Genomic DNA, 27,682 nt, shown 5'->3' on the forward strand with positions numbered 1-27,682 from the left:
ATTTACTAAGAGTTATTGTTGTGTTCTTTTCCCCTCTGAATGAATATATTTCACCACTACAAGTTGTAGACCTCGAAACTGAGATAATTACGCCAGTGGAGGTCAAACTTAACACCGAAGTTCTTTTTGCAGAGTCATCCTTGTATAAAATCTTCTCGGTATTCAAATCCTTCAAAGCGGAGTTAAAACTCGAGATTTCGATGATTAGTGTCATTTGCTTCATCATAAGATGGCTGTCTACGTGGTTGCGAAGTCTGCTTTCTTTATAGCGTCGTTCAAGCTTGTCATTGGTCGGGTGACTTCGCTTGGAATTCTGTCGGCGATGACAACATCTGGAGGGCGATATTCGCATGCGCAAATGAATCGGTAATGTGGCGGTATGCCACCCTTCATCTGCCAGGCCACGATCGAGGGGGCGGAAGGGGACCGGAGACCACTCCCAGCATCACCTGCCGCTTAACAGATACCATTTTTTGTTTTAATTTCTTTGAAGAATGTCTCGAGCGCTCGTATACAGGCACCACTCATCGTCAGATTACAATTTGCTGGTGACGTCTTCGCAAACAGAAGATAGAATTCGAAGTGACGTCACCCGACCAGTGTGAGGCTTTGAACGCCACCATGAAGCAATCACATCTCGCTCCCGGTAGGCAGTCAGTCATCTTTTGTCGAATAACATGTTTCTAGGCTTCGAAGGCTAGGTTTTAACACCGTCTGACGTGGTCTGAACACACAGACGATTTTACACAGAGGTCGAACATTTTTGCACTTCTGATTAACAAATACCATTTGAACTTTTTACAGACAATTTAATTTTATATAATTTCCATATATAGTCAGGGAAAACTGAATCGCGGGTAGCTAGTTGTTTGGGAGACAGTGCTCCTGAAATAGTGGTCAGCGACTTCGACATAGGGCACATTGTTATGGCTCGGTGCTTGTGAACGAGCATATCAGGAACAGCGAAGCTGATCGGCTGTTCGCATGCTGTTATCGTGAAAATATATGAAAAGTGAGTGAGTGAAGGACGGTGAATCCTCCAAGAGCCGACAATGTGTTGGACGTCCATACCTCATCGCAGATAGTGGAGGCCGGACACTTGCCTTCCCTGAAAAGCAGTACGCGCGACGATCTGTGACACATCTGAGAACAGGGTGCAAAGCTGGTGCACGCACGTGTACTTCGGAAAACACCATTCAGCGAACATAGTTGAACGTGGAGTTCCACAGCAGACGACCCTTGCGTGTTCCCATATTGACCCAACGACATTTTCAATTACGTTGCAACTGGCAGGGGGTGATCGAGATTGGAACGTGCATTATTGGAAGTCGCTTGGACGGGCGAATCGTCGTGTCTGAATACGTCGCCATCCCGGCGAACTACGTCTCGAAATGTGCAGTGCGCCACGGACGCAGTGTTATGCTATGAGGGACATTCACCTCGGCTTGCATGGAACTGTCGTACTAATCGATTGAATACTAACATGACAGTTGTGCACTACGTTACATTATTACAGGCAGCTGCATCCCACCATGATGGATTACACCGTCGGCGACGGCATCTTCCAGCACGATAAATGGCTGAGTCACAAGGCCAAAATCACCAAAATCATGCTGCGGTGGTTTGAGGAGCGTGATAGTGAACTCACGTTGAAGTCTTGGCCATCGAATTCGCCTGATCTTAACCTGATGCAAGACACCGCAGCCACAGGTCAGCGGCCCGTAATTTGCAGGATTGCGTGACCTGTGCTTAGCTACATGGTGTCAAATAACTTCTGTATTGCCTTATTATAAATGTGGAGTAACGCTTTATCAAGCAGTGGTCAGATTGCTTCGGCTCTTCAATGTAGTTTGGCGTGTGACGTGACTGAAAATCGTCGTGCCGTGTACTCATCGTCAACATGACAATCTAGCACAGGATGGAAAGGATATGCATTACCCGCGTGTTTGTTCACATGCTGATCTATGCTGCCTGGCGTACGATCATCGATATCATGCAAAAAGTGCGATTTTAGCTTGCTTTCTTGTCTATTTAGCGTGAGTGAAACTTTTGAAATGTGGTGCTACATAAGAATACTGAAGATTAGATGGGTAGATCACGTAACTAATGGAGAGGTAATGAACAGAATTGGGGAGAAGAGGAAACTGGGGCACAACTGCACTAGAAGAAGGGATCGGTTAGTAGGACACGTTCTGAAGCATCAAGGTACCATCAGTTTAGTGTTGGAGGGAAACATGGAGGGTAAAAATCGTAGGGGGAGACGGAGATGTAGGTTGCAGTAGTCACTCGTAGATGAAGAGGCTTCCACAGGATAGAATAGCATGGAGAGCTGCATCAAACCAGTCTTTGGACTGAAGACAACAACAACAACAATCATTATCATACCGTGAGCGTCTCGATTCGGACAGAAACACCATCAGCAGTCTCAACTGCCGGAAGCATTTACTCAAGATAATCAGCATTTACAACAATTTAAAGTAAAAATGAGAACAATATTACCTCCCCTTTTGCAGTGGGTCTTTATCATATACACGAACAGGAAATTTAATTAGCTTATTCGAACGGAAACACTTCAGAAGGTACCTTCCGATATGGAAGAAGTATCATAGGCCACATTTCAACCGACATAGCGGGGACTGGAGCTAACTGACGAGCGGCAGGCGATGTCTAATCACTTAATCTAAATTCATACTCCCAAATAGCACCGACATAAACATATTACTAACACTTGATATGATGATACACTAGAACATTCTGCGTATGGTCTTGTGGAATAACTGCTAAAATATTTGGCTATTGTTTATTGAAAATAACGAAACACACTACTTATTCATGTCTTACTCTTGTCAAATCTGCTCGAAAAACCGAAAACTTTAAATAGCCGACTGGAGCAAGCTGAAGCCCTCGTTGCCTATTCAGCACCGCTTATTCCAAAGGAACTTCAGCCGTTAATGAATATTTATGGGCTCAAAGAATGTTTGAGCGAATCTTATTATCCCCTTGTTTTTAGTGAATACACATTTGCTGCAAAGAAAAAACACAGGACATTTTTTGCTACGGGCTATACCTAAACAGAACTACTACTGCTTATGTCACACTACCTAAAAGTTCATGAGCCTAACCACCTTAAATGAAAGTTGAAATTCAGGCCAGAGCAGCCACTGTTCGTTGACAGCGCGCTCGGTGACGAATAACCTTGTACTTCAGTTCACACAAAGGCAATTATTTTGTAAAAAGTTAATCGGACTTCGTATCAAGATGCAAGCTCTGTTTTCAAAGGCTTACATAACTAACGGCAGAGCGCTTATGGTGACCGATCGTTTAGTCACCAAGCAAGTCGCTCCCAACCTACTCTAAACGGCCAGAAATTACTTGCGTTATATAATTCAAATAGGAAAAGTGCAAGGTTACCCATTTTGCAAGATAAAACGAAGCTTAAATATAATGGTCCAGTTAGTATCCGTAAAACGTTACAATGAATATACTTAAATCTGTATCACGCCGCTGCCAGAAAGGAAAGAGATAACATAGATACACGTTCGCAAATTTAAGATTGGTACGTCATAAGTTTAAAGATCTCATTGTTCAAAAAGACTTTGCTCCTTTGCCGGCCACGGTGGCCGAGCGGCTCTAGGCGCTTCAGTCCGGAACCGCGCGACTGCTACGGTCGCAGGTTCCAATCCTGCCTCGGGCATGGATGTGTGTGATGTCCTTGGGTTAGTTAGGTTTAAGTAGTTCTAGGGGACTGAGTGCTCAGAGCCATTTGAACTTTGCTCCTTTATAAAACTATATATATATATATATATATATATATATATATATATATATATATATATATATATATAAAACGATAAAACTATTTTAATTGAAATAACATCAGAGTTCTTACATAGTAGTCAGTAAGCAGGAATATCACCTGACATTAATATTATCATGCCTCTAAAGGAGTACTCAGGCACAAGAGTTACCTTTGTTGTTTTATCAAAAGACTAGTTTAACACCCACCTCTTCACTCTAGTAGCCTATATGGCCTGCAGATATTTTTTTGTATTTGTTTAGCCGAATTTTGATGTTGTTCCGAAATTGCAGCACCTTCTAAGCTTTTCACGCTATTGAAGGCCATTTAAGCCTGGTCCTTTACGAATGTACGTCTGACCAAAAAAGATTTGGTAGCTGGACTGGCAAAGTTTTGTTAGCATGCCTTTTGCGTTCTTGTGGAGATATTGCCATAGCAACTTTCATATCCTAATAAATATTTCTTTACATCTAACCTAGAACTGAAATTCGAATTTTCATAAATTTAACTTAAAAATTCTTTAACGCAACGAAATATTTTCTTAAAAATTTTCACAAAAAAATTGTTCAAATCGCTCTGAGCACTATGGGACTTAACATCTGAGGTCATCAGCCCCCTAGAACTTAGGCCTACTTAAACCTACCTAACCAAAGAACATCACACACATCCATGCTCGAGGCAGGATTCGAACCTGCGACCGTCGCGGGCGCGCGGTTCCAGACTGTAGCGCCTAGGACCACTCGGCCACACCGGCCGGCATAAATTTTCATCCTGCAGTGCTCGCCCTTAGAGGTTGCATTTCCAAAAATGCTGAAACACGTATTTTATGATCTGACTGAGAAAGAAAATATTGGTTTTCATAGATATAACTTCAAAATTGCCTTAATTACGTCATATTGAAAAAAAATCAAATCATCCCCTATTTCACCCCCTTAGAGTTGGAATTTCGAAAAATCCCGTCTTAAACGATGCACACAATAAAATATCCACAGCCTGTCCAAACTTCAAATTTCTATTCTTAGCGATTTGGCTGGGCGATGATGTCAGTCAGAACGTTGTCTTTTATGCATAGAGATACACCCACCCACCCACCGCGTGCATTCCTTTGTTCTCTTATTGCTCCCTGTAGATGAGCTGTACCTTCAGTAAGACAATACACTACACCGCCGAAAGGTGTCATATTTTGAGTAACCCCCCTCCTCCCTCTCTCTCTCTCTCACTCACTCACTCACTCACTCACTCACTCACACACACACACACACACACACACACACACACACACACACAAGTCCTCTCCCCGACATGAGATAGTAAAAATCCTGTTGAACACGTCAGCGTCACCATCAAACGAAACGCTTGCGACTTGGTCCCAACTCAGACCCATCTCCTTCATTGATGATCAGGATGGATTGGTTGTGGATCGAAATGGGTAAGGGCCAAAGAGAGCACTACACAGTGCTGGGGAGGTCATGCTTCAGTTGCTCAAGAGAGGCAGCTATACATTTGTGAGCTAATCGGATTGCTAGGGCGAGAGCAACCTGTTTTCTTTTTTCCCTCGTGCACAAAGGGTCGTTGAGGCTCAGTGGGGGCAGCTCTGTTGCACTCGTGATGAAGGTGGCTCACAGAACGCTCAGGGGAGGCTCTCTCTGTGTTTTTCCTCCAAGCTGCTCCTGAACCGCTCGTGAGCATGCCGATAGCAAAGGAAGAAAAGGTGATTTGCGTCCTCCGTTTTAACGTGCGCACTACTCGACCACAATATTATTTTACCAGGTCTCCGTGGCCGTTACCAGGAACACGCGGTGACGTTGCAATAAATAAGTACAATGGTGAGTCAGGAAAGCTCATTGCAATGTGAATGTTTTCGAGACTGTTGTGTCCTTGTGAAACATCACGATACAAGCTCACGATAAGCCGACTGTAGCGCCCTCCACTCCCAGGTGCGACAACACTGTGGTCGACTAACAACTGACAACTGTGCGGCACTTCTACGTTCTTCGCTGCCTCACGCTACATCGTCCGTATAGGACGAAAGGATCTCGCATATCATTCACACAAAAAATCGTCTGATCTCGCGATACGTGTCTTTGTTGTTGGCTTCCCGAGGTTTTCTGAAGAATTCTGTGCCTCCAATTTCTATAACCTTGGCTGATTTGCGACGGTCACATTGCAGCAGTTGTAAATATAGTAACCCACATATGCTCGCGTACGTATATGGCTAGTTTGACAGCTCTATGGATGTTTCTCGGGCATTTGGTAATGAGAATATATATGGATCGTAGATGAAGTCTATTACATCTCTGTGTGTATAAAGAAGTGTGTCAGTTTTCTGTTTGATTGATTGTAATTCATACAAATCTACAGTTTTATTCCGATCTTTATGAAATTTTGCACACTTTACCTTCAAGACAAGAGGAAGACCACTGTCTATGTAAGACTCGTAATCTGACTTGAAACATACATTGAAGCAAATTAAAGCGGAAAGGTTGTTTGCAAAAATTTCTAAAAGGTCTCGGCCAGTTTACACGATACCGAATGAAAATTTGCGCGGACTTAGGCTATACATCTATACAGGGTGTTACAAAAAGGTACGGCCAAACTTTCAGGAAACACTCCTCACAAACAAAGAAAGAAAATATGTTATGTGGACATGTGTCCGGATACGCTTACTTTCCATGTTAGAGCTCATTTTATTACTTCTCTTCAAATCACATTAATCATGGAATGGAAACACACAGCAACAGAACGTACCAAAGTGACTTCAAACATTTTGTTACAGGAAATGTTCAAAATGTCCTCCGTTAGCGAGGATACATGCATCCACCCCCCGTCGCATGGAATCCCTGATGCGCTGATGAAGCCCTGGAGAATGGCGTATTGTATCACAGCCGTCCACAATACGAGCACGAAGAGTCTCTGCATTTGGTACCGGGGTTGCGTAGACAAGGGCTTTCAAATGCCCCCATAAATGAAAGTCAAGAGGGTTGAGGTCAGGAGAGCGTGGAGGCCATGGAATTGGTCCGCCTCTACTAATCCATCGGCCACCGAATCTGTTGTTGAGAAGCGTACGAACACTTTGATTGAAATGTGCAGGAGCTCCATCGCGCATGAACCACATGTTATGTCTTACTTTTAAAGGCACACGTTCTAGCAGCACAGGTAGAGTATCCCGTATGAAATCATGATAACGTGCTCCATTGAGCGCAGGTGGAAGAAACTAAAATGAGCTCTAACATGGGAATTAAGCGTTTCCGGACACATGTCCACATAACATCTTTTCTTTATTTATGTGTGAAGAATGTTTCCAGAAAGTCTGGCCGTACCTTTTTGTAACACCCTGTATATAATACGCATAACATATTAATATATGTACACTCCTGGAAATTGAAATATGAACACCGTGAATTCATTGTCGCAGGAAGGGGAAACTTTATTGAAACATTCCTGTGGTCAGATGCATCACGTGATCAGTGACAGAACCACAGGCACATAGACACAGTCAACAGAGCATGCACAATGTCGGCACTAGTACAGTGTATATCCACCTTTCGCAGCAATGCAGGGGCGCCTCAGTTGGACCAGCGTTCGTGCTGGACGTGCAGACCGCGTGAGACGACGCTTCATCCAGTCCCAAACATGCTCAATGGGGGACAGATCCGGAGATCTTGCTGGCCAGGGTAGTTGACTTAAACCTTCTAGAGCACGTTGGGTGGCACGGGATACATGCGGACGTGCATTGTCCTGTTGGAACAGCAAGTTCCCTTGCCGGTCTAGGAATGGTAGAACGATGGGTTCGATGACGGTTTGGATGTTCCGTGCACTATTCAGTGTCCCCTCGACGATCACCAGAGGTGTACGGCCAGTGTAGGAGATCGCTCCCCACACCATGATGCCGGGTGTTGTCCCTGTGTGCCTCGGTCGTATGCAGTCCTGATTGTGGCGCTCACCTGCACGGCGCCAAACACGCATACGACCATCATTGGCACCAAGGCAGAAGCGACTCTCATCGCTGAAGACGACACGTCTCCATTCGTCCCTCCATTCACGCCTGTCGCGACACCACTGGAGGCGGGCTGCACGATGTTGGGGCGTGAGCGGAAGACGGCCTAACGGTGTGCGGGACCGTAGCCCAGCTTCATGGAGACGGTTGCGAATGGTCCTCGCCGATACCCCAGGAGCAACAGTGTCCCTAATTTTCTGGCAAGTGGCGGTGCGGTCCCCTACGGCACTGCGTAGGATCCTACGGTCTTGGCGTGCATCTGTGCGTGTCTGCGGTCCGGTCCCAGGTTGACGGGCACGTGCACCTTCCGCCGACCACTGGCGACAACATCGATGTACTGTGGAGACCTCACGCCCCACGTGTTGAGCAATTCGGCGGTACGTCCACCCGGCCTTCCGTATGCCCACTATACGCCCTCGCTCAAAGTCCGTCAACTGCACATATGGTTCACGTCCACGCTGTCGCGGCATGCTACCAGTGTTAAAGACTGCGATGGAGCTCCGTATGCCACGGCAAACTGGCTGACACTGACGGCGGCGGTGCACAAATGCTGCGCAGCAAGCGCCATTCGACGGCCAACACCGCGGTTCCTGGTGTGTCCTCTGTGCCGTGCGTGTGATCATTGCTTGTACAGCCCTCTCGCAGTGTCCGGAGCAAGTATGGTGGGTCTGACACACCGGTGTCAATGTGTTCTTTTTTCCATTTCCAGGAGTGTACAAAATACATAAAGCAAGAACGCTGTTATCAGACATCTGCAAAAGTACTTGACCGATTTACTTCAGAGTTCTCAGTCACTTCAGATTTTTACATTCAAATGAAACAATGAAGAAAATCAATGAAAAGTTGAATACCTAACAAACGAATATGTCTTGGTAAACAGACTGTAATACCTATCACGAGAACAAATTACAGCGGCAGTACTCGTCTTGGAGATAGTACCATCAGACGGTAATAGATCACGGGACAAGCGAAAGCTCGATAATTTGACAGAAACAAGAAGCAAACTCTCTGGCCGTTGGAGAGCCTATTTCCAGGTGTAAGGCAGGCTACCGCCATCACGGGGTCATGACGTACTCATTCCTCGCATTTCGCTGATACCTAATGATTTAGTACGCCCTTGGATAAAAGCGATTGCACTTTCCTATGCGGCTTCCATTCGCTGCAAGTATCAACAAGACACAGGACCTGTCATTTGTGTGGCAGATATTAAACAACCCGGGCAACGCTGAGCACTGCAGCTAGTGAAACACGTTTGTAAAAGTACCTCAAGGTTGTATGTGTACGCATGTAAAAGATATGCCCTTCGGAAATAAACTTTGTAGTTCTATACAAGTTGTCATCTTCCGTCATTAAGAAGACGTAATCATAAGAAACTGGATAGAAACGCACCACATATATTTCTCATTTAGTATAAATAAGTATACCGTACAGGATAGTTTTCCTCGTATTTAATGCTTTTATCTGCCGTTTCGCCCCTGAGTGAGTTTGCCAAAACCAAATTTAGTGCACTGTTTTCATGTTGTGAAATCAATGGTAGTCGACAGCCATATAGTCGGAAAGACATTCAGTTGCTCGTACTCAACTACGTTCTGATGTGTGAATGAAAAAGGCATCTACATTTACGACTTATGTAGACCTCCGATTTGAAATATTGTACTACCTCTTCTACAGGTTCTGCTTTATTCTGTATAAACTTTCTGATGTTGATGTGTCTCGTACATATATTTTCGAAACAGAAAAAGCGTATAATCTGTGACACTTGAGCTTATTGAGCATTATCAAGCATTTTTATTTGGTTTATGAGAGCAATATTTTTTCCTCCGGTGCTTTCAACAATTAGTTACCACCCCCTTTTATCGTTCATTTGCAATCATATTTGTTTCTAGAATAATATTCCATACGCACCAGCCAGTATATTCTGACCGACCATCTATTAGCGCACGTGCTGTCCGGGCGTTGGCACATAAAGCAGCAGCAATTACTCGTAACATGAATTCTACAACTCTTTGGCGCGTCACCAACGACAGACCGCCCATAGATCTAGTCGCAGCGCGTGCATTTCCCGTAGATTACGAGCTGCGTGTTCCTGAGTGCTCTGAGGTGGTTCTCGCAGATCCCACAAATTTGTTCCGCATGGTTGATGTATGTAAAAACCGGCAGTGTAGACTGTCAAGTTACACACAATCCTCTGAAGTCGAATCAAATCCCTGTCGACAGGAGATTTCACAATGATTCCATATTTTATTATTTACAAAAGGCTTTCGACACCGTTCCTCACAAAAGATTTCTAATCAAATTGCGTGCTATGGAAAAGTGTGAAGTTTTTCACATGAGCTTGAAAAGGAATCCCTTAAATTTCGGTTACAGAATACGACACACACATCCAAAAGCTATAAATTCAAGTGAATACTTAAACGGATTGCAATTACGAAGAACTTTAATTGGAACGATCACGTAGATAAAGTTGTGGGGAAAGCAAACCAAAGATAGTGATTCAAAACTAGACATGATTGTCTTGGGGGGATTGAGGCGATCGTACTTAAAATAGAAATATGGCATTTCAATCTTTGATCGTTATTTTTTTATTTTCCATGACCGGTTTCAGGCTGGCTGCCCATCTTGGCAGATCATATATTGCAGTTGCAGAGTAACTTGTCAGTACAGAACTATCGGTTCGCTGTCATAACTCAAAGCGAACCGATAGTTCTGTACTCACAAGTTACTTTGTAACTGCAATATATGATCTGAAGATGGACAGCCAGCCTGAAACCGATCATTGAAAATAAAAAATAGCGATCAAACACTGAAATGTCATATTTTTATTTAATCAAAGATAGTGAGTATTGGCAGAACAAGTGAAAATAGGTTAGGTGTACTAGAGAGGCAGCGTACAATAAGCTTGTGGGGGATTCGCACCAGATAGGATTGGGCAGAACAAAAAGTTCAATGGAAGGCAGCTAGTTTTGTATTATAGCTGGCGGCTACACGGGTAGCGGAGGCTGTGTGGCGTGGACTGGGCAGTTTTTTAGGTTGGAAGGCCTCGGGAAAGTACGGGGTGGGCTGCAATGTCAAAGGGTGCTTGGCAATTACAGGACGTGCTTGGATCAAGGAACAGTCGGAATTATAGCTGTAAATTGTTGTAGTTGCGCTGGAAAAGTCCCTGAGCTTCAAGCGCTAATAGAAAGCACAGAAGCTGATATCGTTATAGGTACAGAAAGCTGGCTAAAGCTTGAAATAAGTTCTGCAGAAATTTTTACGAAGTCTCAGACGGTGTTCAGGAAAGATAGATTAGGCAGAATTGGTGGTGGAGTGTTCGTGTCTGTCAGTAGTGGTTTGTCTTGTAGTGAAGTCGAAGTAGATACTCCGTGCGAATTGGTATGGGTGGAGGTTATACTTAACAGCCGAATTAAGTTAATAATTGGCTCCTTCTACCGACCCCCAGACTGCGATGATACAGTTGCGGAACAGTTCAGAGAAAGTTTGAGTCTCGTAACAAATAAATACCCCACTCATACGGTTATAGTTGGTGGGGACTTCAACCTACCCTCGGTATGTTGGCAAAAATACTTGTTCAAAACCGGTGGTAGGCAGAAAACGTCTTCCGAGATTGTCCTAAATGCTTTCTCCGAAAATTATTTCGAGCAGTTAGTCCACGAACCCACGCGAATTGTAAATGGTTGCGAAAACACACTTGACCTCTTGGCCACAAACAATCCAGAGCTGATAGAGAGCATCATGACTGATACAGGGATTAGTGATCACAAGGTCATTGTAGCTAGGCTCAATACCATTTCTTCCAAATCCATCAGAAACAAACGCAAAATAATTTTATTTAAAAAAGCGGATAAAGTGCCACTAGAAGCCTTCCTAAAAGACAATTTCCATTCCTTCCGAACTGACTATGCGAATGTAGACGAGATGTGGCTCAAATTCAAAGATATAGTAGCAACAGCAATTGAGATATTCATACCTCATAAATTGGTAAGAGATGGAACGGATCCCCCGTGGTACACAAAAAAGGTCCGAACGCTGTTGCAGAGGCAACGGAAAAAGCATGCGAAGTTCAGAAGAACGCGAAATCCCGAAGATGGGCTAAAATTTACAGACGCGCGAAATTTGGCACGTACTTCGATGCGAGATGCCTTTAATAGGTTCCACAACGAAACATTGTCTCGAAATTTGGTAGAAACTCCGAAGAAATTCTGGTCGTATGTAAAGTACACAAGCGGCAAGACGCAGTCAATACCTTCGCTGCGCAGTGTCGATGGTACTGTTACCGACGACTGTGCCGCTAAAGCGGAGTTATTGAACGCAGTTTTCCGAAATTCCTTCACAAGGGAAGACGAATGGAATATCTACATCTGCTAGCATGAGTTTCTTAGAAGTAGATACCTTAGGGGTTGCGAAGCAACTCAAATCGCTTGATACGGGCAAGTCTTCAGGTCCAGATTGTATACCGATTAGGTTCCTTTCAGATTACGCTGATACTATAGCTCCCTACTTAGCACTCATATACAACCGCTCGCTCACCGATAGATCTGTACCTACAGATTGGAATATTGCGCAGGTCGCACCAGTGTTCAAGAAGGGTAGTAGGAGTAATCCATTTAACTACAGACCTATATCATTGACGTCGGTTTGCAGTAGGGTTTTGGAGCATATACTGTATTCAAACATTATGAATCACCTCGAAGGGAACGATCTATTGACACGTAATCAGCATGGCTTCAGAAAACATCGCTCTTGTGCAACGCAGCTAGCTCTTTATTCGCACGAAGTAATGGCCGCTATCGACAGGGGATCTCAAGTTGATTCCGTATTTCTAGATTTCCGGAAAGCTTTTGACACCGTTCCTCACAAGCGACTTCTAATCAAGCTGCGGAGCTATGGGGTGTCGTCTCAGTTGTGCGACTGGATACGTGATTTCCTGTCAGGAAGGTCGCAGTTCGTAGTAATAGACGGCAAATCATCGAGTAAAACTGAAGTGATATCAGGTGTTCCCCAGGGAAGCGTCCTGGGACCTCTGCTGTTCCTGATCTATATAAATGACCTGGGTGACAATCTGAGCAGTTCTCTTAGATTGTTCGCAGATGATGCTGTAATTTACCGTCTAGTAAGGTCATCCGAAGACCAGTATCAGTTGCAAAGCGATTTAGAAAAGATTGCTGTATGGTGTGTCAGGTGGCAGTTGACGCTAAATAACGAAAAGTGTGAGATGATCCACATGAGTTCCAAAAGAAATCCGTTGGAATTCGATTACTCGATAAATAGTACAATTCTCAAGGCTGTCAATTCAACTAAGTACCTGGGTGTTAAAATTACGAACAACTTCAGTTGGAAGGACCACATAGATAATATTGTCGGGAAGGCGAGCCAAAGGTTGCGTTTCATTGGCAGGACACTTAGAAGATGCGACAAGTCCACTAAAGAGACAGCTTACACTACACTCGTTCGTCCTCTGTTAGAATATTGCTGCGCGGTGTGGGATCCTTACCAGGTGGGATTGACGGAGGACATCGAAAGGGTGCAAAAAAGGGCAGCTCGTTTTGTATTATCACGTTATAGGGGAGAGAGTTGTTTCTCCCGTGTACATTCGTTCTCATTATTCATAATTTTAAACAAAAGTTGTATACATAGCAATGCGCTGTTTTGTTTCCTTCTTCGCAGTCTGTTTTAACACAAAACAGGAAAGGTGTATTTATGAGATGTCGACTTATGATTAGAATACTAGACAATCTGAATGGTCCGCAACTTTGTAATTCTATCCGTTTGCAGATAAAAACTATGCGAAATACTATCATCGAAGTTACTATCCAGCAGCTGGAGAGGTCTCTATAATACGCCGTATACATATGATCCCGACCGATTGTTCCGTTCATTTTAAGTCACTTCAATTCACAATCAAGGTGTCTTTTGCAATAACAATTGACATGCTGTAACATCAGAGAGAGGGGGGAGAAGAGGAGAGAGAGAGAGAGAGAGAGAGAGAGAGAGGGGGGGGGGGGGGGGGAAGGAAGAAGGAAATTGACATAGAAAGGGGGAAAGAAGAGATGGATATAAAGAGGGTCGGGGACGGAGGTCGATAGAGAGGGGGAGAATGAAATTTGGATGTATATCCAATTTCCCTTACATTTTTAGTTATATATATACACCATATATCATGTGAACTATTCTTTTATCCATATGGTGAGGAACGAGTGAGTTTACAAGGTACGTGGTTTACATTAATGAACACACTGTTGTTACTCCTACTCGTGCAACTACGTTTTTTGCGAAATATTTATGAACTGCGATGTATTGTCTGATTCGCTAGTCGAACGTATTGTGGAATAAAAGTTGGTGCTGGTTCCGCTATACATCGAGAATAACGTTAGTTTCGTGTCCCGTGACCAGTTCAAGGAGGCATAGCTAGATGAAATGATACCGGCTTTGAAGGCAGGTCAGTTGAGATAATATTCTCGAACTCAGTCATCGCTCTTAGGAGTTAAAACTTGCTTCCTGGATGAACAAGGTGTCCACTTCACACATGCAGACCTCGCTTGATGCGCCTTGAAAAGAAAGAACTAGTTATCCAATGCAAGTTTTGCCTCTCAACAAGCGAGACTGTATTTCGGGTCACGAAATTCTAGGTAATGGAGGAGGCCTCGGCTGTGCTGGCATAGCTGAGTTGGCAGAGGTTCTGCCAATAGAGGGCTCCGACGCCCACTTGGCAGGCGCGAGTGTTTCTATAGCAGCGGCAACAGGATGGAGAGCGGACACACGCACGAGGTCACATCGAGCGATATATCAGAGGTAGTTAGAAATGAGGCGCGTCCGAAGGAGTAACAGCATAGGTAAGAAGATTGTGGAAATACTCAGGTCGCATGATAAATGCTACAGCGAAAAGATACCTTAAATCCATCAAAGTAGGTGTAGGGGGAAGTCGTTCCTCACACCGTGCATGAAATGAAATGCCGTTGATTGAGTGGCGTTCAGCAGATATGTGAGAAAATGTAAAGGACGGACGGAGACGTGGGTGTAATTAAAAGAAAATTAAGAAGTTTCTTAACGAACTTCACTGCTTGCATCGGCGATTGTTTAGGAAACTTCTGCAAAAATCTGATTACACGTGGTGCCCCAGATCGAAAGAGCAATATTTCAGATATACAACTAACGTATGCTCTGTTTTTACTTTCGAGACAAAAACATGTACATTTTCATCGTCATTACGTAAAGGTGTAGCTCAGCCTATCAGCGTGTCGTAGTGATGACGTATGCCGACCAGTCGCCTCCATGGTCACCAGACACAAGCTACGACAGTCAGTTTTCCTGAAGAAGACGACGGATGCTTTTGTCGAAAGCGTTCTAGGCGCTGCAGTCCGGAACCGCGGGACTGCTGCGGTCGCCTCGGACATGAATGTGTGTGATGTCCTTAGGTTAATTAGGTTTAAGTAGTTCTGAGTTCTAGGGGACTGATGACCTCAGATTTTAAGTCCCATAGTACTCAGAGCAATTTGAACCATTTTGTCGAAAACTCGAGATTTTCTTCAGATTTGACGCGATGAACAGGGAATAGTTATTCCATTACACAGCTTATGATCGGCCATATTTGCAACTGCGAAGACATTTCATGTATAAAAATTAAATTGTTTTGAAGTGTTTTCTGGAACTGTATGTTTGTAGCGTAGCCATATATGGAAGTGAAATGTTGACTATTAACAGTAAAAACAAAGACAAATTTTTGGAATGTGATGTTACAGAAGAACGCTGAAGATGATGTCGTGCAACTAATGAACACAGACTGAATGTAATTGAGGAAGAAAGAGCTTTACGGCACAGTTTGTGGGGAAAGTGTGTATGTGTGTGTTTGGGGGGGGGGGAGGGGGGGGGAGTGTCTGGTAGTTAAAACCGGGCGAGGTAAACAGTCTTGAGTACTGTAAGCATGAGATTTTCAAATGATGATTGCATTCTTAAGACTGGAGAGTAAAACAATTGAAACAGCGTCTTCCTTCCGTACAGTCTACACATACTCATCGCAGCTGTACATACAAAGAGTTAAAATTTATACCTTCCGCTCACAATTCGCAAAGGAAACGTGCATTATTATTATTATGCGAGCTGATCAATTCTTTCCCTTTTTTTCTTATAGCTTTTAAAGATATTTTAGTTTATCGCCAATTTGGATGTTTTCGTCATTATTTGGTATATTTCAAAATTTAGTGGTTGATGAAGTATTTCTATTATTTCAAAATATACTGTACACATAATTGAAGCTATGGAAGCAGGTGTTCTGATACAGTGTCGTTTCTTATCTCTTGCAGGTGCGTGTGGGTGCTGCTGGTAAGTTTCCATTAAGGAGGATTTAAAGATAGTCACTTGAAAATGTAAGTATACCGAAATTACATTTCTGCACCTAGGTATATGGTCAGCAATCCACTGTACAATGAGGGGCGGAGGGTACATTGCACCAGCGATCTTCTGCCCTATTCCATACGCATACCGACGGAGGGAAAGTAACTGACCAAATGGCTCTGCACGCGTTCTCCCTCTCCTCTTTCTCATTACTTTTTATTCTTACCTTCCATTCTTTCTCCTGAATGGATGGAGAGAAGAGTTCGTGAGAGAGCTTATGCCCTTTCTCAGCCACAAGTTTTGCTGTCCTATGTGGACTCCATTTATTTATAGATAGGGAGAAAGGAAATCTTAATTAACTGTTCATTGTTTCTATTTATTTTATTTTGATTTTTAGGGATATGGCATAATCCCAGCATCCCCTTACAAATGAGGAAACGCCTGTAAAACCTGGGAGTACTTTGAACACAGTAGGATTGCCTCTCATGTTCTTAGGTTTTTTTCCTTGGTTTTCTAGTAAGCGATGGTTCAGTTCGCTGGCTACCCTTGTTAACAGCTCTGTTTCAGAAAATAGCTCAAATGGCTCTGAGCACTATGGGACTTATCATCTGTGGTCATCAGTCCCCTAGAACTTAGAACTACTTAAACTTAACTAACTGAAGGAAATCACACACATCCATGCCAGAGGCAGGATTCGAACCTGCGACCACAGCGGTCGCGCGGTTCCAGGATGAAGCGCCTAGAACGGCTCGGCCACACCGGCCGGCCTACAGTTCTTTTTCGTTGAAGTCTTCCTCTGTTGTTTGCTTACGCATTGGGCTATTGCATGTGGCGGTTAACTGTGTTGATACCTTGGAAATTTGGAAACTGTAACTCCAGGTTTGAGTAGGTTTGTAGTTGATTTATTAGTGCTTAATCTATTCTGTCCAGCTTTACTGGCAAGTTCAGTGAACCAATACCGGGTGGTCCATTGATAGTGACCGGGCCAAATACCTCACGAAATAAGCATCAAACGAAAAAACTACAAAGAACGAAACTTGTCTAGCTTGAAGGGGGAAACCAGATGGCGGTATGATCGGCCCGCTAGATGGCGCTGCCATAGGTCAAACGGATATCAACTGCGTTTTTAAAAAATAGGAACCTCCATTTTTTATTACGTGTTCTTGTAGTACATAAACAGATATGAATGTTTTAGTTGGACCACTTTTTTCGCTTTGTGATAAATGGCGCTGTAATAGGCACAAACGTGTAAGTACGTGGTATCACGTAACATTCTGCCAGTGCGGACGGTATTTGCTAAGGGGTGCATTACCCGTGTTAAAATGAACCGTTTACCAATTGCGGAAAAGATTGATATAGTGTTGGTGTCTGGCTATTATGATCAAAATGCCCAACGGACGTCGTCATCCAAGTGGCAGGACCGTTCGCCGGATAGTTACGTTATTTAAGGAAACAGAAAGTGTTCAGCCACATGTGAAACGTCAACCACGACCTGCAACAAATGATGATGCCCAAGTACGTGTTTTAGCTGCTGCCGCGGCTAATGTGCATATCAGTAGCAGACAAATTGCGTGAGATTCGGGAATCTCAAAAACGTCGGTGTACAGAGGAATGTCGTTAAACGTGTTGCCAAATGCATTGAGGTTGACGGACATAATTTTGAGCATTTATTGCATTAATGTGGTATTTACAGGTAATCACGCTGTAACAGCATGCGTTTTCAGAAATGATATGTTCATAAAGGTACATGTATCACATTGGAACAACCAAAATAAAATGTTCAAACGTACCTACGTTCTGTATTTTAATGTAAGAAACCTACCTGTCGGTGGCAGGATGAACAAGACTTCTGGCCAGGTGACTACAGGGTTATAAACACAAAATCAAATAGGGGTAAGGCAGGAGTAGGTTTAATAATGAACAGGAAAATAGGAATGCGGGTAAGCTACTACAAACAGCATAGTGAACGCATTATTGTGGCCAAGATAGATACGAAGCCCACACCTACTACAGTAGTACAAGTTTATATGCCAACTAGCTATGCAGATGACGAAGAAATTGAAGAAATGTATGATGAAATAAAAGAAATTATTCAGATAGTGAAGGGAGACGAAAATTTAATACTCATGAGTGACTGGAATTCGAGTGTAGGAAAAGGGAGACAAGGAAACGTAATAGGTGAATATGGATTGGGGCTAAGAAATGAAAGTGGAAGCCGCCTGGTAGAATTTTGCACAGAGCACAACTTAATCATAGGTAACACTTGGTTTAAGAACCATGAACGAAGGTTGTATACATGGAAGAACCCTGGAGATACTAAAAGGTATCAGATAGATTATGTAATGGTAAGACAGAGATTTAAGAATCAGGTTTTAAATTGTAAGACATTTCCAGGGGCAGATATGGACTCTGACCACGATCTATTGGTTATGACCTGTAGATTAAAACCGAAGAAACTGCAAAAAGGTGGGAATTTAAGGAGATGGGACCTGGATAAAATGAAAGAGTTTCAGGGAGAGCATAATGGAACAATTGACAGGAATGGGGGAAACAAATACAGTAGAAGAAGAATGGGTAGCTCTGAGGGATGAAGTAGTGAAGGCAGCAGAGGATCAAGTAGGTAAAAAGACGAGGGCGAGTAGAAATCCTTGGGTAACAGATGAAATATTGAATTTAATTGATGAAAGGAGAAAATATAAAAATGCAGTGAATGAAGCAGGCAAGAAGGAATACAAACGTCTCAAAAATGAGATCGACAGGAAGTGCAAAATGGCTAAGCAGGGATAGCTAGAGGACAAATTTAAGGATGTAGAGGCTTATCTCACTAGGGGTAAGATAGATACTGCCTACAGGAAAATTAAAGAGGCCTTTGGAGAAAAGAGAACCACTTGTATGAATATCAAGAACTCAGATGGAAACCCAGTTATAACCAAAGAAGGGAAAGCAGAATGTGGAAGGAGTATGTAGAGGGTCTATACAGGGGCAATGTTCTTGAGGACAATATTATGGAAACGGAAGAGGATGTAGATGAAGATGAAATGGGAGATACGATAGTGCGCAAAGAGTTTGACAGAGCACTGAAAGACCTGAGTCGAAACAAGGCCCCGGGAGTAGACAAAATTCCATTAGAACTACTGACGGCCTTGGGAGAGCCAATCCTGACAAACTCTACCATCTGGTGAGCAAGATGTATGAGACAGGCGAAATACCCTCAGACTTCAAGAAGAATATAATAATTCCAATCCCAAAGAAAGCAGGTGTTGACAGATGTGAAAATTAACGAACAATAAGTTTAATAAGCCATAGCTGCAAAATACTAACACGAATTCTTTACAGACGAATGGAAAAACTGGTAGAAGCCGACCTCGGGGAAGATCAGTTTGGATTCCGTAGAAATACTGGAACACGTCAGGTAATACTGACCTTACGACTTATCTTAGAAGAAAGATTAAGAAAAGGCAAACCTACGTTTCTAGCATTTGTAGACTTAGAGAAAGCTTTTGACAATGTTGACTGGAATACTCTCTTTCAAATTCTGAAGGTGGCAGGGGTAAAATACAGGAAGCGGAAGGCTATTTACACTTTGTACAGAAACCAGATGGCAGTTACAAGAGTCGAGGGACATGAAAGAGAAGCAGTGGTTGGGAAGGGAGTGAGACAGGGTTGTAGCTCTCCCCGATGTTATTCAATCTGTATATTGAGCAAGCAGTGAAGAAAACAAAAGAAAAATTCGGAGTAGGTATTAAAATCCATGGAGAAGAAATAAAAACTTTGAGGTTCGCCGATGACATTGTAATTCTGTCAGAGACAGCAGAGGACTTGGAAGAGCAGTTGAACGGAGTGGATAGTGTCTTGAAAGGAGGATATAAGATGAACATCAACAAAAGCAAAACGAGGATAATGGAATGTAGTCGAATTAAGTCGGATGATGTTGAGGGAATTAGATTAGGAAAAGAGACTCTTAAAGTAGTAAAGGAGTTTTGCTATTTGGGGAGCAAAATAACCGATGATGGTCGAAGTAGAGAGGATATAAAATGTAGACTGGCAATGGCAAGGAAAGCGTTTCTGAAGAAGAGGAATTTGTTAACATCGAGTATAGATTTAAGTGTCAGGAAGTCATTTCTGAAAGTATTTGTATGGAGTGTAGCCATGTATGGAAGCGAAACAAGGACGATTAATAGTTTGGACAAGAAGAGAATAGAAGCTTTCGAAATGTGTTGCTACAGAAGAATGCTGAAGATTAGATGGGTAGATCACATAACTAAAGAGGAAGTATTGAATCGGATTGGGGAGAAGAGAAGTTTGTGGCACAACTTGACCAGAAGAAGGGATCGGTTGGTAGGACATGTTCGGAGCCATCAAGGGATCACCAATTTCGTATTGGAGGGCAGCGTGGAGGGTAAAAATCGTAGAGGGAGACCAAGAGATGACTACACGAAGCAGATTCAGAAGGATGTAGGTTGCAGTAGGTACTGGGAGATGAAGAAGCTTGCACAGGATAGAGTAGCATGGGGAGCTGCATCTCAAACCAGTCTCAGGACTGAAGACCACAACAACAAACAATGTGTTACCAACTGTTCGTCTAAAATTGTGAGCCATATGTTTGTGACTATTACAGGGCCATCTATCACAAAGCGAAAAAAGTGGTCCAACTAAAACATTCATATTTCTTTACGTACTACACGAATATGTAATAAAATTACGGGTTCCTATATTTAAAAAAAGAAAAAGAAAAAGCAGTTGATATCTGTTTGCCCTATGGCAGCGCCATCTAGCGGGAAAACCATAGCGCTATCTGGTTTCCCCCTTCAAGCTAGACAAGTTTCATTCTTTGTAGCTTTTTCGTTTGACGCTTATTTAGTGAGATATTTGGCCCGGTCACGATCAATGGACCACCCTGTGTAGTCAAAGAATTATATTAGATATTTCATAGATGTAGTTGTTTGGTGTATTTATGGCGGTTGTTGCAGCTATTCTTAGGATTCTCCTTTTCGGTCTGAATAATCTTTTTGTTGGGTTTGGGTTAGCCATCCAGAGAGACCATGCATATTTGAAAATATTGGCCTTCTGTGTACGAACTAATGTTACGTTGGAAGCGCTCTTTATGCGTACTTATGCCAGATACAAGATGACGTTCCTTATGCTAGATACACGATGACAGCAGCATAATTGTCATGCATTATTCTTCGAATACAGACTGTGCAAAATTTACCAACCTGATTTTGCTCGAACATCATCGCCATTCTTCCAAAGATAAATGTTAAGGTTTCTGGAGCGTCACTCTTACACTTTTCTGTGAGCTATACTGACAGAATGCGATCAGCGGCGCATGTCTCGGCATTCGTTCCTTGTCTGCAGTCAAACCTGTTTGATGACGCCAAATCCTGAAGCAGTATTGTCAAGTTAAGCGCTGGCGTCCCGTTTGCCATGTCCTGGACAGATTCACTGCGCTGTCACAGAACACTCCGAACACAGACTTCTTTCGCCTTACCTGCTACATTTTAGGTGTTTATCCCACCATAAAATCAGACGACAAGGCCCTGGTTCTCTAGTGGTAAAGTGTGTGGCTGGAGATCTAGAGGTCGCGGAATCGAATCCCGGCCGAACCACGGAAATTTTCAGTCTGCCTTTAATCTTACCTTCATCCCTTAACGGTGTGAGGAGTCACCAGGAACGACGAATGGTTCGAATTTCAGGTTAAACTACACGTCCCCGTCCGCAGATGGATAATGCGGCAGGATAGTGACACGCCAGTCGCCAAAGTGGCGTCCAACTGAAAGAGTTGGACGAGGCCATTGAGCCTCACTCAGTTTTTATTACAAGGCTAAAAGCAAACATCTGAAGCATGTCACACCAAATAAATTATGATACGACTTGAAATGAGACGAACACTTAAAATCATTGTTGCGGTGGGCGAAAGGAAAACCTATATGTAGCTACACTGCAGTTTACAGCCGCCTTCCGACACATCTAAATCACTTCTGTAACAATTTCTAGAGTATTTCTCCAGCTTTTGGTGTACTGTATAGTAGCCGTGGTAGCACATATCTAACTACAGGGGATAGGCAAAATAATGTGAACAGTGGTAGTACTGGGATGGTTGTGTTCGACGGTCAACAATGCAGGCAAGGCCAGTGTAGCGCTGGACTGTGCGTCTTCAGTACGGTCTAGGCATCAGTGCCGGTTGTTTACGAGTATTGCACACTTCGTATTTGCATTCAGATGTCGAGGTCAATGTGCAGTGTAAGACCTAACAGAGTTCCAAAGAGGGCAGATTTGGGGGGGGGGGGGGGGGGGGGAATTAGCTGGAGCATCAGTAGCTAAGACAGCCAACTTGTTGAGTGTTTGAAGAGCAACTGTTTCAACAGTCATGAAAGCCTACACAAAACATGGAAAGACATCATCGTGTAGACGTAATAGTGGGCTCGAATCAAAACTAACTGACAGAGCGTCGTAGTCTAACACGAATTCTGTCTAAACAGCAATTCTGTCTAAACAGCACAAAATTACGGCGGCTAAAGTGACTGCAGAGCTCAATAGCCATCTTCGAGACCCCGTATCTATCGACACTGTCCACAGATAACTCAATAAAGCGAAGATTCACGGACGAGCTGCTGTAACGAAACCATTAATGACGACGACCAACGCAAAGAAGGGTAAAACATTGTGTCAGGAGCATAAACCCCGGATGGCTTATCAGTGATTGGTTGGTTAGTTTATTTGGGAGAGGGGACCAAACAACGAAGTCATCGGTTCCATCGGATTAGGGAAGGATGGAGAATGAAGTCGGCTGTGTCTTTTCAAAGGAACCATCCCGGCATTTGCCTGAAGCGGTTTAGGGAAGTCACGGAAAACCGAGATCAGGATGGCCGAACGCGGATTTGACCGTCTTCCTCTCGAACGCGGGTCCTGAGTGCTAACCACTGCGCCACCTCGCTCGGTAATCAGTAGAAACACGTCATATGGTCCGATGAGTCAACGTTTCCGTTATTACAATATAGGGCCGGGTTTACCTCTGGAGAACGCCAAAAGATGCCTACAATTCTGATTGCTTGATTTTAACGGTTAAGCGTGGAGGTGGAAGTGTGATGGCGTGGGCAGCCGTATCATGGTATTCTGCTGGTCCCATCATTACTCTCAAACGCCGTGTTACAACCAACGATTATGTCAACATTTTTGGTGATCAGGTGTACTCCGTGATTCAAATGTTGTTCCCCAACAATGATGCCATATTTCAGGACGATAATGCACCTATTCACACAACCAGGACAGTACAGTCGTGGTATGAGGAGCATGCAACTGCACTGCATCGTCTTCCCTGTCTAGCACAGTTCCCGGGCTTGAAATTGTCGAACCCTTGTGGATAGTATTGGAGTGCAGACTCCGGAGCAGATTTCCGCCTGATGGAAGAGTGGAATAACATTCCACTTATGTCATTATTCGCTGCTGTATTCAGTACAAATAGGGTCCAATCCCTTATCAATAAACCATTCCCAAGTAAGTACAGGTGTTCACATTATTTTGCCTATCCCCTGTACTTCACACTCCCTGGTAGAATCGTCTCGTAGTGCGATCATAGGAATAAGATAACACACATTAGGCCTCATGCAGCCTCACATTGACGGCCATTTTTCCCACGCTCAGTACGATTGGACGCTACAGAAAAACGCTTTTAGTGGTACGAAGTACCATACACCATGCACTGCTCAGTGGCTTTGGAAGTATGGATGTGGGTGTAGAACTAGATGTAGCTGCAGCTGTATCTTCGTAGTATTCCCATTAGATGTGGCAAGCCCTACATGTTTGCCAAAAACCTTGTAATCCAGAATCTTGGAATTCGGAAGTTGGCCGTGGATTTAGTTATTCCAGGTAGTACTATTAAAGGATTTAGTGCTTTACTACCTGAACTATTCACTTGCCTGTGCTTTCCTTGTCTTAATCCACATGGACAATATGGGGCGCTGTCTTATTATACGACTACTTTTCCTTGGATAGCTGGAAGTCGATAGAAGCGTAGTTCAAGGTAAATACGAGGTCCACGTAGACACAAGAAAAATTAAAAAAGATTAAGAAAAAATAACATGTACAACAGATTCCTATTCGAGCTTTGAAACACTCAAATAAAACTACAAATTTTGCGAAAACTGAGGCGGACTAAAGTTCAGTCCGAAAATCCGGAATGCAATTGACATGTTCCGTCAGGCTGAGGACGTAAGTACAGAAAAATATATAACTTCTACAAAAGTGGTGTGAGGCGCGCGTGCATTGGTTCGACTTTTAATGAAGCGGCTGGCATAGATGGGTCCTTTAAACCTGGAGGCGAATATGTGTACCACAATTTTCTCCTCTGTTACACAGGGAGCCCTGATCATTCCCAAGTAAACATATCTGTAATACGTGGGTCTTTGATTTTAAAAAAAGTTTACGAGATACTGCAGAATATAAACCAGAATCCGATGCGATTGGTTGAAGCAAATACACGAACAAGTTTCATTAGCTCTCTGTACCATACCTCGCAGTCATAGCAGTCTGTAATTCTGCGTCATGATCAGTGTGATCATCATCAAACACAGGAACTGAAATGGCAGCATCCCACTCATAACCAAAAAGCCTATGGCTGGAAGCAACCGCTAAAGTTCATTTTATAACCGCGAAACACTCTTACATCAAAGAACTTAACTAACCATAAGCTTAGAGAGGTTCATTTGTACTTAAGTAGAAGGGGGAGGGGGAGAAACGAAAGGAAAGTGGAGGGAGTACTGATGTCAGCTGCATCAGAACTTTATGCGGAATCAGCGGCGACGGGTGAAAAAGTGTGCCGGACCGGGGTTGGAACCCATGATCCTCTGCTTATTAGGCAGTTGCGTCAACCACTGCGCCACCGGGGACACAGGGTTCACCGCAACTGCGCAGACTATCTCTGTTCGCATCAAGGTCGACGCTCATTCCCACCGAGCGCCACCTACCCGCTGACCCTGTCCGTTTCCTCCATACTGGGTATTCTGAGATTCTCGAGGGAGGTCGGTCACAATTGTCCATACGCACTGAATGAGGTGGAACCATTGCCCATCTAGGTGAAAATCCCGATGCAGCGTACATCAGACATGTCCGAAAGAACAGACACCACGCATTCATAACAAGGTTCAGTTTTATCGAGCGTAAATTCATGTGTGACGGAAGGCTGTGAGCGATGATAAAATAAGGTGCGACATTGCGTCTTCCACATAAATTTTGTAAAACAAACTAAGGTTACAGTCAAAGAATCTATATTTTCACAGTTCTTCCTCTCTCGAGGCTAAATGCGAGTAAAGTGATTTTGAATTTAAGCGCCCCGTAGACGATCAATAATACTTCTTAATATTACTGATCTTCTTCCTGGCTTGCTCATTAAAATGGACAATAATTACTTTACTTTCTTTCAACCATAAAGAGTTGGTTGAATAGTTAGTATAATTGGCGTCAAAAATTCACTTACGAAAAGCTATTGAGAAAATTGAGATTGCACGAGATAAATCAGTATCGAAACTTTTTACTTGTTGATTGTATGGAAATGGTTGCTCCTATGTTTTTTTTCTTATTTTCATATGCCCAATTAGGCTACGTTACTAAACCGAGGCCCGCATCTCGTGGTCGTGCGGTAGCATTCTCGCTTCCCACGCCCGGGTTCCCGGGTTCGATTCCTGGCGGGGTCAGGGATTTTCCTCTTCCTCGTGATGGCTGGGTGTTGTGTGATGTCCTTAGGTTAGTTAGGTTTAAGTAGTTCTAAGTTCTAGGGGACTGATGACCATAGATGTTAAGTCCCATAGTGCTCAGAGCCATTTGAGCTAAACCGAGAGTAAAGTCAGTGTTAGATTGATCAAACAGAACTTTGTATGGCCAGTTATGCACACAGACTGCAGAACATTTATAAAATTATTTGTGGCGCTCCAGAGGAATAAAATCACGCAGCATTGTTGGGTTGGGTTGTTTGGTGAAGGAGACCAGACAGCGAGGTCATCGGTCTCATCGGATTAGGGAAGGATGGGGAAGGAAGTCGGCCGTGCCCTTTCAGAGGAACCATCCCGGCATTTGCCTGGAGTGATTTAGGGAAATCACGGAGAACCTAAATCAGGATGGCCGGACGCTGGATTGAACAGTCGTCCTCCCGAATGCGAGTCCAGTGTCTAACCACTGCTCCACCCCGCTAGGTCGCAGCAGTCAGAGCACCGTTAGGTGCATTTTTCCGCCAGACCGATGGTTAGAACATGTGCACGCTGACATAGCAGGCCCACTCGCAGCATCGGAAGACTGCTACCTCACGGTGGTTGACAGCTTCACTAGGTGACCCGAGGCCGTTTGCACTGAATGACATCGCGGCAGAAACTCTAATGCAACCATATTTCCGTGGCGGGATTGCCCTGTTCGGAGTCGCGCTGAAAATTACCACTGATCAGGGACGGAAATTTGAAGCCTACGTTTTCAGAACATTGACCACGTTATTAGGCAGGAAGCGCGTACTCACACGGCATACACACCCCTCATCAAACGGTATAGTTGAGCGTCTTCATTGGCGGTTGGAAAGCAGCACTGAGACGTCGCGCAACACCGAAATGGCCAGACACTGCCTTTCGTGCTTTTACATCTACGAACATCATTTAACAGCGAACTGAAGAGCGCAGCAGCGGAACTGGTGTATGAACAAATAGTACGCCTACCTGAGTGTTTCCGCACCGCGTGGCGGATGACACAATCACCGCCCCAGACTTCGCTACTGTGTTCTTACACAACGATGCAGTGCGTAAGCCATTGCAGCCACCGTACGACGGACCGTATCCGGTAGTCAGCAGGGGCAACCGTACTTTCCGCATGATAATGGTATACTCCCCTCAGTCGCTATGGATCGGATGGAGCTAGCATTTCTGGATTACAAACACTGCGTAACGCAAACCAGAGAAGACAGAAAAATGAGCAACAGGAGGTGTTCCTGTACCCCACGAGCAGCACGGTGAACCAGGCACTGCGACTCAGAGACCGACGTCGAAGATTACTACACCACTCCCTATTAGAGCCACTGACTCACGTGACGCACCATCCGGTTTCAAGAAACTAGTTGTTACGGGGACGGCATGTTACATTCTATCTGAACTATCGTTAGCACTGAAGGGGAGGTCATGTAGTGATCTGATACGACGTTTTGTCCTCGCATATGTACAGTGACGCATAAACGTTCCGTGCAGTTGTAAGCTGTATCGATGTAGATTCCAGTTAGCTATTCCATGCTTTACATTGGGCACGCATCAGGTGTGTGTAAGTGTAAGCTGTTATCGAATAAATGTGGGAATAGATGCCTTGCTTTCTTTTTCGATACCACAGCAATATAGACGGCTTTTTTTTTCGCCTATAGCCGTTTTGCGCTTCGCATTTGAAAACTGTCAAAAGCGCTGCTAGGAATGAAGGATTTTCTTAACATTGCTCGTCTTAGTAGTAAAGAATAAATGTATTGAAAGTTCGTATATGATGGCGCATTTCTTAACGCACTTTAGTGTTTATGACCTCACATTTCTTGAACCGTGGCCAAC

At 43.8% G+C, this 27,682-nt stretch overlaps 1 protein-coding gene across 7 annotated transcripts in view; it reads left to right on the forward strand.

The window, feature by feature from the left end:
* LOC126355190 (protein retinal degeneration B) overlaps positions 1 to 27,682 on the forward strand; it is a 533,358-nt gene that overhangs the window by 165,355 nt on the left and 340,321 nt on the right. For all 7 annotated transcript variants that reach the window (XR_007565476.1, XR_007565478.1, XM_050005465.1 and 4 more), the window contains exon 2: positions 16,094 to 16,112. The gene's annotated coding sequence lies outside the window, so the exon portion shown is untranslated. The remainder of the gene's footprint in view (positions 1 to 16,093; positions 16,113 to 27,682) is intronic.

Source organism: Schistocerca gregaria, chromosome 1, assembly GCF_023897955.1.
Source record: "Schistocerca gregaria isolate iqSchGreg1 chromosome 1, iqSchGreg1.2, whole genome shotgun sequence".
Taxonomy (NCBI): domain Eukaryota; kingdom Metazoa; phylum Arthropoda; class Insecta; order Orthoptera; family Acrididae; genus Schistocerca; species Schistocerca gregaria.